The sequence below is a fragment of the Sturnus vulgaris genome, chromosome 6, assembly GCF_052056855.1.
Source record: "Sturnus vulgaris isolate bStuVul1 chromosome 6, bStuVul1.hap1, whole genome shotgun sequence".
NCBI classification, from domain to species: domain Eukaryota; kingdom Metazoa; phylum Chordata; class Aves; order Passeriformes; family Sturnidae; genus Sturnus; species Sturnus vulgaris.
The window spans coordinates 3,261,410-3,279,414 of NC_142248.1; the positions used below are offsets into that span (position 1 = coordinate 3,261,410).

Sequence of the window (18,005 nt, forward strand, 5' to 3'; positions counted from 1 at the left end):
TGCTGACTTCTGCTGAGCTGCTGCCAACCAGCACCCCCAGATCCCTGCTGCTCTCCAGCCACTCTTCTACCAATGTATATTAGTGCCCAGCATTCCTCGATCCCAGTGCAGCATCCAGCTAAATTTCACCTTGCCAAATTTCACCCCAAATGACAGCCCAATGCTCCAATCTATCCAGATCCTTCTTACGAGGCCTCCTGGCTCTCCAGAGAGCTAACAGCACCTCCCACCGTGGTACTGTCAGCGAATTTGCTAATGGTACAGCCAAATCCTGCATTCAGATCAGAGATAAATAAACTGAACAAGCCTAGAGCTGAACCCTGAGGAAAAGTGCTGGTGAATGGTTGCCAGCCAGATGAAACCTCATTCACTACAGCCCTTTGAGCTCTGCCCTTCAGCCAGTTCTTTGCCCAGCACAACACAAAGCCTCTCATCCCACAGTTGGTCAGCTTGTCCAGAAGGATCCTGTGAAGGTATCAGCATCAAATGTCTTACTGAAATCCAGAAAAATCACACATCCTTTCCTTCATCCATTAGGCAGGAGACTTTACCATACAAAGAGATCAAATCAGTTAAACAAGACTTTCCCTTTGTGAAACCATGTTCACTATACCTGATGACTGCATTCTTCTTTAAGTGCCTTTCAATACCACCCAGTATCATTTTCTCCATGGACTAACTAACCCTAACTAACTTTTTCTTCCAGGAAAAGGTTAGACTAACAAGCCTGTAGCCCCCTGGGTCTTCCTTCCTGCCCTTTTTGAAGATTGAAATGGTAAGGCAAATTAAAGCCCACAGATCATAATCTGATCTCAACATTGAATTTGCTAGGGTGCAATCCCTATCAGAAGGAAGATCTAAGTGGCAGCACACAGGACTGGAGTCTCACTTTTTACCTAGATCTACTTCACAAAGGGTCTTTTATATTCATATTTTAAGCCCTGTTTCACTTTCTCAGTGCCACCTGCACCCACAGTGATACTGCATTTAAATTTCCAACTTGCAAGACAGGGCTTGAAAATCACCTTCCTCCATAGTGAGTGGGAGGTTTTTCCTGCTGGAAACAGAGGAGTGTATCAAAACCAAAGTATGATCTAAATTTCCACTGAACAACATATTTTTTCCCCTTGGATTTGTCAGCTTTCTTTCGACTTTAGTTAAAAGCTAATCTTGTAAAATGTATTTTTTAAAGCATTATTGTAATTCAAAATCATAACAGATAGAATCGTTAAGGTTGAAAAAGACCTCCAAGATCATCAAGTGCAATCTCTGACCTATTAACAGCCAGGGAGGGACTCTTTGTCAGGAACTACGGTGATGGGACAAAGAGTAATAATAAAATAATTTCCAAATTGAAAGAGGGAAAGTTTAGGTTTTTTTACCATGAGTGTGGTGAAACACTGGAACAGGTTGATTAGGGAGCTTATGGATGCCCCAACCCTGGAAGTGTTCAGTCAGGCTTGAGCACCCTGATCTAGTGGGAGGTGTTCCTGTCCATGACAGAGGTGGGGACCAGATGATCTTTAAGGTCCATCACAACTCCACAATATTCCATGGCTCTATGTCGAATATTCTATGGTTCTATGGCAATGAAACCATAGCCCTAAGTGCTGCCTCCAGCCATTCCTTGGACACTTCCAGGAATGGTGACTCCATCACTTCTCTGGGGAGCCCATGCCAATGCCTGGCCACCCCTCCAGTGAAGAAATTCTTCCTGATGTCTCACCTGAACCTGCCCTGGCACAGCTTGAAGCCATTCCCTCTCATCTGGTTGCCTGGGAGAAGAGGCTGAGCCCCACCTGACCACAGCCCCTTCCATGTTCCATTCCTTTCTTACACCTGGGGATATCCCCAGGAAACACAGTCATTGTCCTTGGTGGAGCTATGCAGGGGCAAATCTGGGGGTTTGTCAACAAACCTCTCATTTCACAGGCAAAATCTGATCTCCAAGGAACATCACAGGCAGGATTAGCACACTTACATCAATTTTTGGAGGCAGATTGTGACTGTTCACTCAGCTTCAGCTCATGGTTTGACTCAACACACTTCAGTCCCAGGCCTGGCATGTGCTGGGAGCAGCATCACTGGCCCAAAGCAAGAGCAGCAGGTCCAAGGGACACAACGGGGCATTCTGCAGCTGTTCTTACCTGCAGCGTGCTATCCCCTGCAGCTCCCACCTCTCATATCCCTGCAAAGTACCTGCCTGGCAGCTCCTTCAAAATCCTCTAAGAAACACCACAGACCCAGCTTCCAAGCTGGGAAATATAAAGGTGTCAGCTTAAGCAAACTGACAGGCATCTAACACAGCAGCAGGACAGCTGAGGCTTTAAAACCAAACCACACCAAGAAAAAAAAACCCCCACAAACAAACAAAAACCCAAAAACAAAACAAACAAAACCAAAAGACCAAAGCAAACAAACAAACTCACAGAAAACCACCCATGTTTGTAAACTTAGACCACCATTTCTGCCTGTTCTAGCTCAACAAGTTAATCAACCTTTCCAAACTTGTGGTTTTTAATTCTAATCCTCAAAGCACTACATGCATGCTAAAAGACAGAATAGCTTATCTCAACACATTATATCCTTCTCAACACTCATCACTTCTTATCTTCTCAAACTAAACTGGAAACCCCTTCAAAAAGGATCAGCATTTGAAGTGAAACATGCTATAAAATATAGAGAAACGTTTTCCCACGGAAAGAAGAATGCAATCAATTAAAATTCATTACTCTACACATCTTCAAGGTATTTGTTTCAACATCTAGATTGTATGGAAGTCGTCCCTCTAGCAAAGTCACCTTTGTGGATGCCATTATTTTACTTAAGGAGATAAAAGCAACCTTGCTATACAAAGGCCACTCGTCTGCATCATTCAAATATGTGTATATGATTTTTGGGCTCCACTGACATCTCAAGCCTCAGAGAGCCTGGTGTTCATTTTGTTCAAAGTCAATGCCACGTGTCTGACAGTTGGTAAATTGAGTGTCTGGTTTCCTGGGCAGGATTCCTCCCTTGTTATCTTTCAGTACCCTGAAAAAGATTGCTTTCAAAATTGAACTTGCCAAGTCAAGCACTTCCCTCCTGAGCAATCTCTAGAATGTGAGCCTTCCAAGTAGAGGTGTTGTCATTCCTTCCTTCATTTAGGGCACCTTGAGAGTCAGTGCAATGAAATAAAACCCTGGCAGCCCACTGGCAGTGATGATGGTAACTCATAATGCAATGGAATTGCAGAAGCATTCAGTGTGCACACGCACATCCATGCATTTAAGCACACACCTCTGGCTATGTGCCTGCAAACACCTGGGGCTGTCACTGCCACTTGCAGACCTGGTGTTACCAAATCTCAAATGAAATCAGAAAAGCAGATGAAGCATAGCAAAAACCGGGGAGTGAGTTAACTGCATGGCATTTCTGTTGCCAAGCCAAAGATTTAAGATTTACAGGGCAGCTTCTGAACCATCCAGAATACTGAACAATACTGAATGGGGCAAATGCAAGAGCTGGCACCTGCTTGGTACTTTGTAGGCATTCAAGCCTACAAGCAGATTCATAAAGTTAAGTACCTGGTTTTGTGCTCTGTTAGGGAAGCACAAGTTTAAACAACAGTTTAAGGTTAAGAAATTGCATACACAGCTTCACTGAAACTCAGATCTGAAGGCAAAGGTATTTCAAATTGTCTAGAGACAAAGCAACACTATCTTAAGTGAGCAGTTAGCTTGTGGAGGGCGCTCAAGAGACTGACAAAACCTGTAGGAAGCTTTTCATTTACTCCTTCAGGGAACCTGACTATGCCCAAACAGCTCATCACACCAACACAACTGTAGGTGACAGGGTTGAACAGGAGATTCACCCTGGGAGGGAACCAAACCCCACTGCAGGCAACAGGTAGGAATAAATACAATAACAGAATACAGCAGCTATGCAACTGTGTCCAAGATAAAGAACCAGTCAGTCAGAATATACTATCTGGAATTGGATTTCCTTTCATTCTCAAGGCTTTCCCAAGAGGAAGCTAATACTGGACAGGAGACAAGGATTTGCAAAGAAACCTAATGCACCAAGTCATTAAAAATTAACAAACATAGTTTTCCTGCTAGCAAATTAGATACAAGAGCAGAATACTTGCTCCTCACAGTCCCAGCATGTGAGGTATTTCATATTGGGAAGGGTCTCAATTGGCTCAGCCATGCCCAAATTCAGGCTTCACCAGCTCCTGGAGACATTTACTGCAGAGCATCTTTGTACTTGCTGCATTCTTCACAGCACTAGGAGATGCTGGAGATCTTCTCACTTGGAAAGCAATTCTTCTAAATTGGAAAGAAGGCACAACACCTTCCCATCATGCTGTCATGTTGGATTTTGAACTCTTTTTGACACTAAATTGTGTCAAAAAGGAAATAAAAATAAAAACGCAAATTGACAGCTTCTGCAAAGCTTGGGAACTTTGTTTGAACTCAATTAATCTGGTTTAGAAACTATTCTCTAACACCATCTGACATACAGCAAAGAACAGAGGTTCTCAAAAGGAAAGTGGCTGCTGCCAAAGTTGGCCTTTGCTCCTTTCTTAGAGGCACAAAACAATGGAGAAAAAAAGAAAAAGAAATAATCCATCCAGAAACCATTAGGGCTATATGAGGGACCACTGTAGTCAAGGATTCTAAGAAATGAACATTTTATTTCCACACTCTGCTTTTCTATAGGAATAGAGATATATTTGTATTTATCACGTGTATATACATGTATTATGAAGAGAATAAGGTGTCTTATGCAAATTTCTGCTCAACGTTTGCTTGACTACAAGTAAGGCTGCAAAATATCTTGACATTTTTCCAGATGCAATATCGAATCAGTTAAAAAATTGGTTTTGTCACAATTAGCTGTGTCACAGATTTCCCACAGAACAAGGAGGCAGAGAGAATGCTTGGAGTTCTCTGTGTTCAGAGTGACTGATCTTCACGAGCATGTTTTTCTGTATGCTTGTACCACTAAATGTATTTCTGCTAACGTGCCTCTAATAATGTGCACCAAAGATTTTAAAGGAGGTGGTGGAGCAGCAAGTGGCAGCTCCATGGCTTTCACTGACTTCTTCTGCCCACATGCACCAGGTAAGAGGAGAAGAGCAATACCCTCCTATACATGTTCTATCCTCTCTGATCCAGACACTGTAAGAGAGCTCTCCCAGGCCAGGAGAGACTTATTAGCAGGGATAGCTGAAATTAAAGACTCCCTGATAAAGGATCTGGCCATCCTCTTCTGTCATTCCCAGTAAGATCTACTGCCCTCCTCGGGCTTTGTCACCTCATGTCGACCTTGGCAATAAATACCTCTAAAATGACAGATTTCCCATTGTTACCAGACAATAAACATTCTTAGTGATGTGTTTGCCAGGCAAGGGGCAGAGAAGCACTGATCAAGCAGTGCATGGTAATGTCTGTGAGGATATTGCAGTTTAAGTCCAGGGGCTTGCCAGATGTGCATCAAGGGGCATGGCTAACATCTGTCAGGAGAATCTCCACTTTTCTATCCCTTCACTTTCCTAACAGAACTTGACAACAGCAAAGTTACTCTTACTTAGCAGGACTTTATTACTCAAAGCACTTTGGAGAACACTCTTTATACCTATGGAAAGCTTCATAATATGCTTGCAGCCTATTTTCTATATTTAGGCTTCAATACTGCAACTTGTGCAGGAATACTACTAAAAAAAGAGGTCAGGAACTGTTAAACAGAATTTCCTTTGCTGTCATTTATCGTGTCAGGCTGCTTTTCAAAAAGCAATATGAAATCAAGCTTGTTGAAATTAATCCATATGAAAAATGCCTATTTCCTGTCTCTGCTTCAATTTTACAGTGACATGTCTGCCCTTATTAGATTTAGTACCTGATGAAGTCAAAAGAAAGAAATTCAAAATGGCAAAGAATATCTAAATCTGTGCCACAGACATGTCCAGAAATACTAACTCAAGGGCTGCCTAAACTCCAAAACCCAGGACAACCCAAGTATCTTCCACTTGCACATTATGAAAATTTTTAAAAATACTGTGAAGCTCTCTTCAGCACTTCAGAAAGTTTCTATTAAACTATAAAGCAATAGATAAAATTATTTGGCAAAATTAGCTAAAAAAAACCCCTGTTCTCAATACACTGGAATTATTATTCAGTTGATATGAAGGAATTGCATAGATTTAACCTCAAACAAAATTTCAAATAGCTCTGTAATAACAGAAAGACATGATGAGACTGAAGCTGTAAACAGACCTTGCATCTTCCAAAACTACTATAAACAGCATCAACACACTTTCAGTAAGGGTAAGCTTCAATTATTAAATTAATAGAACTGTAATATGCACTTGGCCTACGAAAAGGACTTCCAGAATGCCAAATTCCTTTGATAATTCCACCGGCATAACTAGTATATAAATTCATGCTATGGAGTAGATAACTCACTCTCAACCTACCTTTAGTGTCCTCATAGTGATAATTCTTAAGACCATGATCAGATGAGAGCAGCTTTCATAATTATGACAGTCAGCATGAAGAGCAGGGGGTGGTGAGTAAATTAAACTTTAGCTACAATTTACCAGTCATATCAGGAGCTGGTATAAAATTGTAGCACTCTATTAAGGCTGTAGTTCCACATAATTATTTTTACTGACTGCACATCTGATTTAGAGAGCTAAGTCTCCCTCCCAGCTCTGATCTCCTCACAACAGAATCCACTTCCACCTTATTTAAGCTGACTCAGTTACACTCAATGCCATGCTCTAAACTAGAGCTGTGAAATCATGCTGATAAAATAATGTAAACATAAATAAGTGAAACTTTAATGAAGCTACAGCAGCTTCCCCAGTTTTGAATCTAACCCTCTGCTGCTCATGAACTGTAACTATTCCCTAATTTTGGGAATGTATTTGTGTTTCTGTCATTTGTGTCTAAGCAGTGACTGCAGGGAGACAGTGACATTGAAACAGAACATCACATTCATCAGCTGCCCACTGGGTGCAAAGTGCTGGGGTTATTTTGGTCAGTCTAATATATGTATCACACTTCCCCCTTAGCATGAATGGAAGGTGAGGGTGAACTCAGATGCTTGCAGATAGTTTTAAACATACTGGAAATAGTTGAGTTATCACACCAAATTTCTGTGAACTTCATCCAAACAATAACGAAACTAAGGTCCACAGAGGCGAACAGCATTTCATTTTTTTCAGTTTTAAATATTGCTCTCTGCCTTCAGCCTTGGCTACAGCACAGTTGAGCCCTGCACTCCTCCTTCTTTGGGAACCTTGGAGAGAGCTGCTTTGGGGCTTTTTTGGGGGCTGAGACTCTACCATGTGTCCTCCAGCTGAGCTGCAGAATCAATCCTGGAGTGACAGCAGAGCTCACACATTCAGCAGCCCATGCCTTTAGACGAGCACAGATAATTCACAGGCCGGGGGGGACGATGACAGATGGCAACCCCCGAGTGCTGAAGGCCAAGTTCTCTGCTGAACTGAGCAGGGACAGCATGGCAGGAAAGCCAGGGAAGCCCAGCCTATCCAAAGTCACAGAGCAATTCCTGTATATTAACAACTACTCGTTTTCAGTTCATCAGAACCTTACAGCCTCTCCCTGCTTCCACTCCCTTCTCATTTTCTCTCCTTCAGTATTCCTCCCTTGCCTTTTTCCAGTCTTTTCCATTAGACACCTCTCATCCCCTCATGTATCACTTCATGGGATGCACTGACCTCCTCCTCTCATTTTCTGAGCCAAATATCCTTGTGTGACTTAGAGATGTTTCCACATTTAAACTCTGCAGTTATGAAAGAGATGGTGGCAAAGGGTGGGAGGTTTGTGGAGTCAGCACACAGATCCACAGTGCAGAGCTTCAATCTGTGCTAACACGTTTTTAGATGGAGCATCGAGAAGATTGTTTGCTTCTGCTAGTTTAGATAAAATGAAAGGCCACAATTCTGAACCTGACTGGGCACAGTCTGAGCTACTTTAGGCAAGCAGTGAGGTGCAGAAGCAATAGCAGCTGTAATCGCTGTAGGGCCTGATATGCTTAGAAATTAATCAAAGTAGTTACTGCACAATACTTTCAAGGGATTTCAAGAGTTCAGTTTCTACATAGACACTCCTACCCCAGAACAAATATGCTCATAGGGGATAATATCTATATAATTAATTTAAAGTAGCTTGTTTTAGGAAAAGTCCAGGAACAGAGAGCTTAGGATCTGGCTGATCACACAGTGAAAACTTTCCAATCCAATTCAATTTCCCTACAGCTTTGTTCATTTTGTTTCAACTTCATTTCAAGTCTCTGCTGGCTACTTAGGTCACCTCCACTACAACCTGTGATCTTACATAAAAAAACAGAAAAGGAAAAGTATCCACTGCTTTGAGGAAAAACGGGATAGGGATAGGGATAGGGATAGGGATAGGGATAGGGATAGGGATAGGGATAGGGATAGGGATAGGCAGGATTATAGAGAACAGCACTTCCACCTCCAGCAATCAGCCAAAACAATCTGAGTGTTGAAACCAGAGGGAGATCTCTCATGACAGCAGGCAAGGAGCTCATGCACAAAGCTCTCTACACCAAGCAAGCAGAAGACAGGGTGTCCTCCAGGATAATATTATTTTAATCTCTCTTTTTTCCAAGTTGACCTGAGCTTAACTGAAGGAGACAGGTTTGAAGTTTGTTTCAAATCTCTTTAAATAGATTAAAGTCTTTGAACTGAAAAGACAGTGGATCAGGGCTTTTGTGTGGCTCGTATCCCTCACTGTGAGACTACACCCAACAGCCAAGAAATAAAAAGAAAGGTTCTGCCTCCTTACTCCCTTGCTCCCTCCTCTCTGTGCCTGACGAAGTCCTGGTCAAACTGAGGGGGAGAAAAGCTTATCTGCTATTGTAATAGAAGGAAAACATCACATCTCATGCTTATAAAACCCTGCTATAATTTGAACACCACTGAGAAGTTCAAACTGCCAGTAATTGCCATTTTCTTTTAAAGAAGATGGGCTTCATAGTGAAGAAAGGAAGATTTAGTTGCACTGCTAACCACCTTGCATGACTTGTTTTTCCACCTGATTTGTTTCCACCACAGAGTGTGCTTTATGCAAACTTCTCTGTTCAGAGCACAGAGCTTTTTTTCCTTCTCTTTTCCTGAACTCCAGAAAAGATTCCCCATCACCACAATCTCCCCAGGTTACACTGGCAGAGCTCCAGAGGGCAAACAAATGCAGATCCAAAGCATCCTCTCTCAGACCTCTTGCTACACATCCATTCCTTGAGGAATTCAGCAGAAAGAAACAATGATAACACTGTCAGTGTGGCACAATTCACCACAGAAGACACACAAGATGTGTAAAAAGTAGAGGCAAGAGATTTTTTTCTGAAGTACTAACTAAAGGGCTGCCAAAACTCCAAAACCCTGGACAACCTAAATATCTTCCACTTGCAAATTATGAAGGCACTTAACTGCCTTTGGTAACACATGCAATGCTTGAAAAACCATCATGTCAGAAATCCTAGCATTTTCCAAATGCATTATACCCACTAGCATCACCTTTGTGACCTTTTTTCTTGGGGGTCCCCTAGTAGTTTAAAGACCAGCCTGTGGCTACACTACTGTGTGCATTAGTGCCTACAAACCCAGCTCAGACCCAAGTGCTCCTTTGAGTGCTCTCCACATTGCATCTTTGCAGCCAAATATTTTCAAAAGAGCCCTTCACACAAATTTTCAGAGGAGCTCTGGTGCACCACTGAAGCAGCTGTAGAGGGGAAGAGCTATTAAAAATGTGCCTGGAGCTCTGCAGCCCGTGAGATGACACCAAAGGCCAGACTTTTTCAGTACCAAAGGGACACAGAGCATCCTAAGCACCTGGAAAACAGAGCCACACATTTAAGAAACCAGGAACTGAGATGGTAACTTCTGCCTCATTCTTCTGTAGGCATTAAATAGAAAACAGAAAGCAAATATTCAGTACCATCTCTGACCACATGAAGTTGTTCCTGTTTTTAGTCTCTTTGCCCACTCTGAGCCAATCTTGTCACCATTGCTTTCAGAAGCCTGATTTTATCTTTTTATCACTGCTGCTACAAGACAGCTGACTGCAACGAACATGTCTGTAACGAAATCAGTTGACCCAGAAAAGAAGTGCTAACACCAGTCTGGATTAAAAAACAAGTACAAGTAGATGTTCTCTCTGACTGCATGCAGTCCATGCTAAAACACTGGAGCAATGCAGACACTGTAAAAGAAAGTCCCCTGAATCTGCCCATATGCCAGGTTGCTAAGCTTTCCTAAGTTTTCCACAGGTTTAAGCATGTGGGTGATCTACTTAAAATAATGTAATTAAAATAAGCAAGAGTGCAATTACCTTTGCTATAAGAAGGCCTAATGTTTTCTATTATTTTATCCTCAAAAAGCAAAAGCTTTCTTAGATGTACTGTTAAGACAAATCAATTTACTTTTGCAGGCTTTAGTTTTAGACTCTTTTTAAAAATGTGGGTATTCGTTCACTGACACAAAACTTGCTTAATAATACACTCCTGCTCTACTTATTTGTTTCATTTACCTTACAGTTTTCTCTAATACGAGGAAAGCTCCTTCTTGAAAGGACAGATTTTTTATGTGCCAAACCCAGGATTTACCAGACTCCAAATACATGTGTAGCAGCACATGTCTTCATCCAGGCTTCTATTAATCAGATGCTTTTTATCTTCTCTGACTCAAAATGGAATGCAAAGTAAAATAGTGCTCTCACACACAGAAGACTGCAGCTCCATCTCAACTCGTTTTCCCTGCTTATCAGACTCCAAGCTTTCTCCTAGCCTCTCAATAAATCCCTCCTACTCACAGTGTCTCCCCAAGATCATAATAAAATCAAATATTTATCTTGCATTCCCCAATGTAGAGTGTGTGTGGACACATGAAGCTGAGATCAGGAAATCATGAAGCAGAGAGGGCTGGACACCAGAACAGCCATACAAAAATCTTCCAAAGGAGCTTTCAGCTGCTGTCAAGCATGTCTGGACTAGCTGAGGAAGAAAGAAGTTCAGTTTAAAAGAAGACCACATGAAATGGTTCTAATTCCTCCAGGTAAAAGGGTTTTTTGTTAACATACTACAGTTACCATTACAGTTCACATTGCTGACAGCACACATCCAGCAGGGACACCTGTAAATGTTTTAAATGACATCTGTCCTGCTGTTCCCAGCTAGGTTTCCTCTGGAAGCAGGAGCCCAGCTTCACTCCAGCCTGCTCCCTTTCCTGCAGTGCTTGCTCCTGCTGACTGCACACACTGGGATGTTGGCAGTGCCAGAGGAAGACAAAGCTCAACCTCAGTCTCCCATTTGAGACGTAAGGTGTGCAGGGCTTAAATCTGCTTTGTAAGATTGAAGAAGAAGCAGCCTACCACAGAGGGTCTACTGCTTGTAGTCAAATTCAGCCCTCTTGAGCACAAGGCCAGAATTCTTCTTTACTGCAGAGCTGACACTCCAGTCTGAGAGTTCGTATTTCATAGTAAAAGAGTAATGAAAGGAGCTCCCATATTTCCTGGTTAACATTTCAGCCTTCTAAAGGCTAATAAACCAATATCTCCCTACAACAACAGATAAGTCAGACAAATAAAATGTCAAACTACTTTAGAAATAAGCTAGTCAAGATAATAGAATGAATCTCTTGAGTAGCCATTAATAGCATTTGGCAAAGATGATTCTAGAGGACAAATGATACCTAATACAAAAGGATGTGCTATTTTTGTATGTCCCCTTTAAAATTAATTTAGTGCTGACAGGAAGATACCTGCTTAATATCTAAAACCTTCCCCACATCCTTAGGAGGAATGATACCACTAACAGGTCTATGAAAAAAACCAAAGCAGAGGCTGCATGGTCGGACAGAGGGAGCCCTGAGCTGAGACCCAAGGCCAGGGATCTTTATCCCAGTTTTCCTGCCAGCCAAGTGACCATGGGGGCAAACTGCTTTCCCTGGCACATATCTGCACTGTGAGGTTATCACATACTTTGAGATGTATCAGCACCAAGCGTGCTGCAAGAGCCCTGTGTTTTTATTACCACCAAATTCCCTAGCTGCACAACTAACATAAAGGAAATAAAAACTCAATAGCAACCAAATAAGCAGCTAAGTTGTGAGTAAGACAGCAATATGGGATACAGACATACTTATTTGCTTGCATTGCTTCCTGCAAAATAAAGACAACAGAAGACAAGAGTCCGTATTAACAATTACTCAGAGTCACAAAACAAGAATATATCAGCTAGACCTAACTTTTCCTATTGTGCTCTCTGAATGACTTGCCATTATCACTATAACACAGCATGAAAAATACTCACTCTTCAGCCTCTATTTTTTGATTAACCAGGTGCTCTGGGAATTTCTGTCTATCCCCATTTGTAATTACAAGTTGTTATTGCCATTTTCAATGTGACTTGCTGGCAATTAAATCTATTTGGAAAGAAATAAACTTTTTTCTTCCATAGAAATGGCTTACTTATTTTTAAAAATAAATCAGTCCTGTTAGGTTAAAAAACTAATTCTGATCCTTCCTTCTGCCTAGTTTTGATTAGGTTTCCTCATTTTCCATTGGCTCTCAGAAGAATTGAAGAAATTCACCATCTCTCATAAGGCAAGGGGGAACTTTGGAGGAACTTGCAGTATGATAATGAAAGCTCTTGCAGCAAGTCTTTCATAATACCAGTTATCTTCAGTGTACCCAGCCCCCTGAGCTGGAAGGCAGAGATGGGGAGCAGAATGAAGCCCCCATAATCCAGGAGACAATGCTCAGTGCCCTGCTACACATCTAGATACACACAAGCCTATAGCCCTGATGGGATCCACCAAGGGCACTGAGGAGCTGGTGGAAGAGTTTGCCAAGACAATTCCAGTCATTTGTCAGCTGTCCTGGTGAACCAGGGGGGTCCCAGCTGGCTGAAGTCAGCAACTGTACTGCTCATCTACAGGAAGGCTCAGGAGGAGGATTTGGGGAACTGCAGACCTGACCCTGGTGCCAGGGAAGGTCACGGAGCAGATTGCCCTGAGTGCCAGCATGTGGCACATACTGGACAACCAAGGCATCAGGCATGGCCAGGATGGGTTTCTGAAAGGCAGCTGGGAGGCTGCTTGACCAACCTGATCTCCTTCTGTGACAAGGTGATCTGTCTAGTGGATGATGGAAAGGCTGTGGATGTGTCCACGTGGATTTTGGTAAAGCCTTTGATGCTGTTTCCATAGCACTGCCCTGGAGAAGCTGGCTGCTCCTGGCTTTGGGTGGGTGCATTGCTCACTGGGCAAAAACCTGGATGGCTGGACCCAGAGGTGGTGGTGAGTGGCAGGTAACAAGTGACAGGATGAGAGGAAATGGCCTAAAGTTGCACCAGCACAGGTTTAGATTAGATATTAGGAAAAACTTCTTCACTTAAAGGATGGACAGGCTTTGGAATAGGCTGCCCGGGAAAGTGCTGCAATCATCACCCCTGGAAGTCTCAAAAAATGTGTGGATGAGGCACTCCAAGTGACATGAACATGGTGGTGCCAGGTTAATGGTTAGGGTAGATGATCATAAAGGTCTTTTCCAATCTTAACAATTCTGAGTCTAAGTCCTGGGGGATGCAATAAGCAAATCCCCAGCTGATGAGCTGAGGAAGGCATTTTGGAGGACTGTCTCACACAATGTAGTTCTCCCCTCGGCTGAGGTACACAGAGATGAGCAGCAAGAAACTCTCAGTTTACAAATCTTTTCCCTGGTCTCAGATTCCTGGTCCTTCGCTGAAAATTTGGGCTAAAAATCACAGTTTCACCTTCAGGATTTCCACTGCCATTTGTAGCTGGAAAAGTGCTTCTCAGAGTGAGATTTTTTCACTTCTTATTGATTACTGCTGTCAAAGGAGCCTGTAGGTTTTCTCCATCCTGTCAGCCCTAAGGTGTTTAGTATGGCAAACCAGCCTCCTTGTCAGCAGTGAGGCAAGAAGCAGAAGAGCTAAAGTAAAACAAACACTGGGGGGAAAGTGAAGCATTATTCCTCTCCACAACGACTCCACTCCTAACATCAGGCATGCAGGTAGGAAGCCTTTTCATGGCACAAAGATCCTTTTAAATCCCCCAGAATCTACAACCTGACAGCTCCTGGTCTAGACTCCTTGTCTGTGTGCAAGTACTACAGTGACACAGGCAGCCTCTCCCCCCTCTTTGTGTCACTGAAAGGAACAGCACAGTGTGACATTTTTCCACGAGGTCATCACCTTGTCTGCACAGCAGAAGTGACTATTCTGGTTAAATCTCACCTCCCAGTGACAGTACTCCTGAGATAACAATCCACACTACCTGATTTCCATGATGAAATACTACCTGGGAGACTCACATTTCTTTTGTATGAAGTACAAACACTCACCATATGCATAATCAAACACATTCACTGTCAGCCCAAACCAATGCCCCCAGCACTCACTCATCCACCACGTTTACCCAAAAGGCCCTGCACCACAAAAAAAGTGCTTGTCTTTAGTCTGTAAAGACCACCTTAAAGACTCCAGATAAGGAATTTCTGCAGAGGAACAGATTTTGCTTGATTTTTTTTTTTCCCCTGCACACTTTATACAGCAGTTCTGTGCACAATGCTGTAAGGATGAGCAAGTAAATATGGTCTTAAGAGCTGCATCCTCCAAATCATACAGTCATCCTGTGTGAATATTTACAGTAACAAAGAAAACAAAGAACCTCCCACTCTTCTTCAAACCTTGCCTGGAAGCTCTGCTGAGTTAAATATATAACAATACAAAACCAACAGAATCACTAACAATTCATAAAACTGGGGCAGTCCAACTGCTGAAGGTTTATGTTTGCTGCATCTCCTTGGCCTAAACCTGTAATTCAGTTCGAGAGCTGAAAGCAAAGTGGGGAAAGCAAGTTTTGACATAGTAATGTAGCAAGTAAAACAAAAACCCCTAGTCCAATTAAAGACAATATTAGTGGGTAAATTATGGCCACATTACCAACAACTATGCTACCTGCTCCATTTAATTGCAAAACCTACATGGACAGAACAGCCCTTTTGAGGGGCCTGTGCCATAACAGGTACTTTAGCTTTCACAAACAAAATGAAGGGAGAAAAAGTAACAAAAAGAGTTATTTCCTAGCATAAATCACTGAGATTTTATTAATCTGATTCGATTGACACAGGGTAAGGTTAACAATATAGAACAGATCTTAATTCCACTAGTATAGTTAATTAACACGGAAGTCATAGAGTCAAAGATACACATCAAAACCAAAGAAAATACATTTTTAAAAAAGGAGGAAAAAACCCCACACAACAAGGAAACCAACTCCAAATACCATAAAACCAAAGCAATCCAAGACCTAGAGACGCAGGAGCAGGAGAAGGATTACTGAAAATCAAGCAATGAAAAAATTCCTAAGAAACACCACCCTTTGAGGGTGTGAGATTAACCAAGTCAAAAGTTGATACCAGTTAACACCAGTGGACTTCAATTCCACTTCACACTATAGACCTTAATCAAATCTTCAATTTACATGTGCTGCAAAAGTCCACAAACCTACATGGACTTAAAAAATCACCTGCAATTCCCAGTGGAAAGGGACACCATGTAATGGTCATTGTTCCTCTGAGTGTCTTCATTAGCTTGTGAACAGTGAATATCACTATTTGCTATCACCTGTAATTTCTTTTAAACTGCAAGCCAGAAATTCTTTTTCTTTCTAGATTTCTGACAAAATCTGACTTTGCTCACGTTGGGACTGGTCACTCTATCACCTGTAACTGTTTAAAGGAAAACAAAATAGGAAGTATTTAAATAAAATAAAGGAGAAAGACTGAGCCTCTACAGAAAAGCTTCACCACTTCAGATATATTCACTTGGAAGTTATTGCAGTGTTTTATTTCCAGCTTTAGTCTTCCAGAAGATTCTGAAATATTTTTCCCTACAGGGCTTTAGAAGGGCCTGAACATAAACACCAATGCATCATCATGTTCCTTTCTGCCTACTTCAGGAGCTGCAGTCTGTGAGATTATCCCAAATATATCTCAGTCTCTCAGCCATTTGTTGCTGGGTGATCAACTATATAGGTACAGCAACTCTGCCAGGTGCTGCAGCACCTCTTTTTTAAATCTGTTTATCTGTCCTTTCCTTCCCACATTCTGTTCTTCTACACCTTCACTGTTTTTATAGCATGATTTCCAAGGATTGGACCTGGGTATTTTTCCTATTCAAAATACATAAGCTGTGCAAAAGAATGCAGATTTGGGAGAAATAATGAAGACTGACAGATTTCATGCATGACTTTGGTACGTAGGTTTTTATTTATTATTTTTAATTATTTTTTCTTCAACAGTGAATTCTCGTATCAGCATTTGTCATAAATAAATGTTAAAAAAATAAAAATTATCTGAGTATGAAAGAATACAGTTGTGCTCAGTATTCAGGAAAACAACAACCACATCATTTGAAGTTAGGTTGCCAGTAAGAAAAAACAGAGGATGCTGGGCTAATAATTCAATTCCCACTCCAGTCCCCTCATGCAAAGGGCTCAGTACAGTGTCTTCCCAGGCCACCACACCCCAGGGGAAACAAGGAAACACAATCCACATCAGCAGTAAGCAACATCTCCTGGTACCAGTCTGATCCATTATATTAAGTGTACCACTTTCTGCACATTGTCATTTCTATTCTCTAAAAAGCCACTCACTGAGGCATACAGTTGAAAAGCAATTATCTCCTCAGAAAGTTATTTCAAATCAATAAATTGATCACAACTGCTCACGAACCTGATGGAGGAATGGGAGCTCTGAGCACTCGATGTGATCCCAGGTGACAAGGTGGCAACCAGCAAACTGGGGACCTGCAAAACAAGAGCCCGTGTGTCAGGAGCTACACATCTTTTACAACAGACAAGAAAAACAACTCTTTCTAACCTTTGGGAAGGACAAAAGAGACACTCCCTCATTAATTATGCTAAAACCACTGGATTGAAACCTAACAGAGAAAAGCCTGGCAAGGTGTGACTGTAAAGGGATGGTGCATGAAAGCCACAGAGTGGCTCCAGAACGGCAGCAGGAGCAGAGCAAGGGGGAGGCATCACATTCCAAAGCTGCTGGGATCGTGTTCTTCACTCTCAATGGCATTCAGGCTCCTTTCTCCCATGGGCACTCCTGAACATCACACACAGCATGTTTCCACTCAGGCCCATGCTCAAGCACTTCACTAGAACAGGGCAGCATTATCAACCTTCTTTGCATAATCTGAATCCTATTAAACACTGGATCAGATATGAGCACATCATTCCATTAAACACTGGATCAGATATGAACACTTCATGGACTTGAGACTCAAAAAAGACATGTAGAGAAATTCTACACATCCAGAATATATAATGTATAAATCCAATACTGGGGACGGGGGAAGTTTGTTGAAAAAGAAAAAATACAAGAAACTGAAAAGAAAAATTAAAGACCAACTTTCTAAAATAAAAAGATTTTCATAATACACAGAGCATTCGAATTTGAGTCTTAAATACTATTTTCGTTTTTAAGGAAGTTATACTTCTGATCTTTTTTCTGTATAAACACAAAAACTAATTTTTCATTTATAGCTTTAAAAGAAAGTAGAGGTCTCCCCAAAATCTCATGCATACAGAAATTTAAAATATTTTCTTTAATTGATTAAATTAAACCTCCATCTCAGATCAGGTCATGGCCCCCATGATGCCCTGTATTAAAACTTCACAGAATCTCAGGCTGGTTGAGGTTGGAAGGGAGCCCTGGAGGACATCTGATCCAAGTGCCTGGTTGAAGCAGAGGCACTCAGAGCCTGCTGCCCACAATTGTATCAGGCAGCTTTTAAAGATCTCCAACCACAAGGCTGCACAACCTCTCTGGGCAGCCTGTGCCAGCGCTCAATCACTGTCACAGCAAGAGAATTTTCCTCATGTTCAGACAGAGCTTCCTCTGTTTCAGCCTGTGCTTCTGTTCCTCTCACTG

The 18,005-nt window shown here is 41.9% G+C and overlaps 1 protein-coding gene across 8 annotated transcripts in view; it reads right to left on the reverse strand.

Moving 5' to 3' along the window:
• The window catches only part of TSPAN4 (tetraspanin 4), a 416,360-nt gene that overhangs the window by 251,095 nt on the left and 147,260 nt on the right, over positions 1 to 18,005 (reverse strand). For all 8 annotated transcript variants that reach the window (XM_088166703.1, XM_088166706.1, XM_088166705.1 and 5 more), the window contains one exon: positions 16,794 to 16,867. The gene's annotated coding sequence lies outside the window, so the exon portion shown is untranslated. The remainder of the gene's footprint in view (positions 1 to 16,793; positions 16,868 to 18,005) is intronic.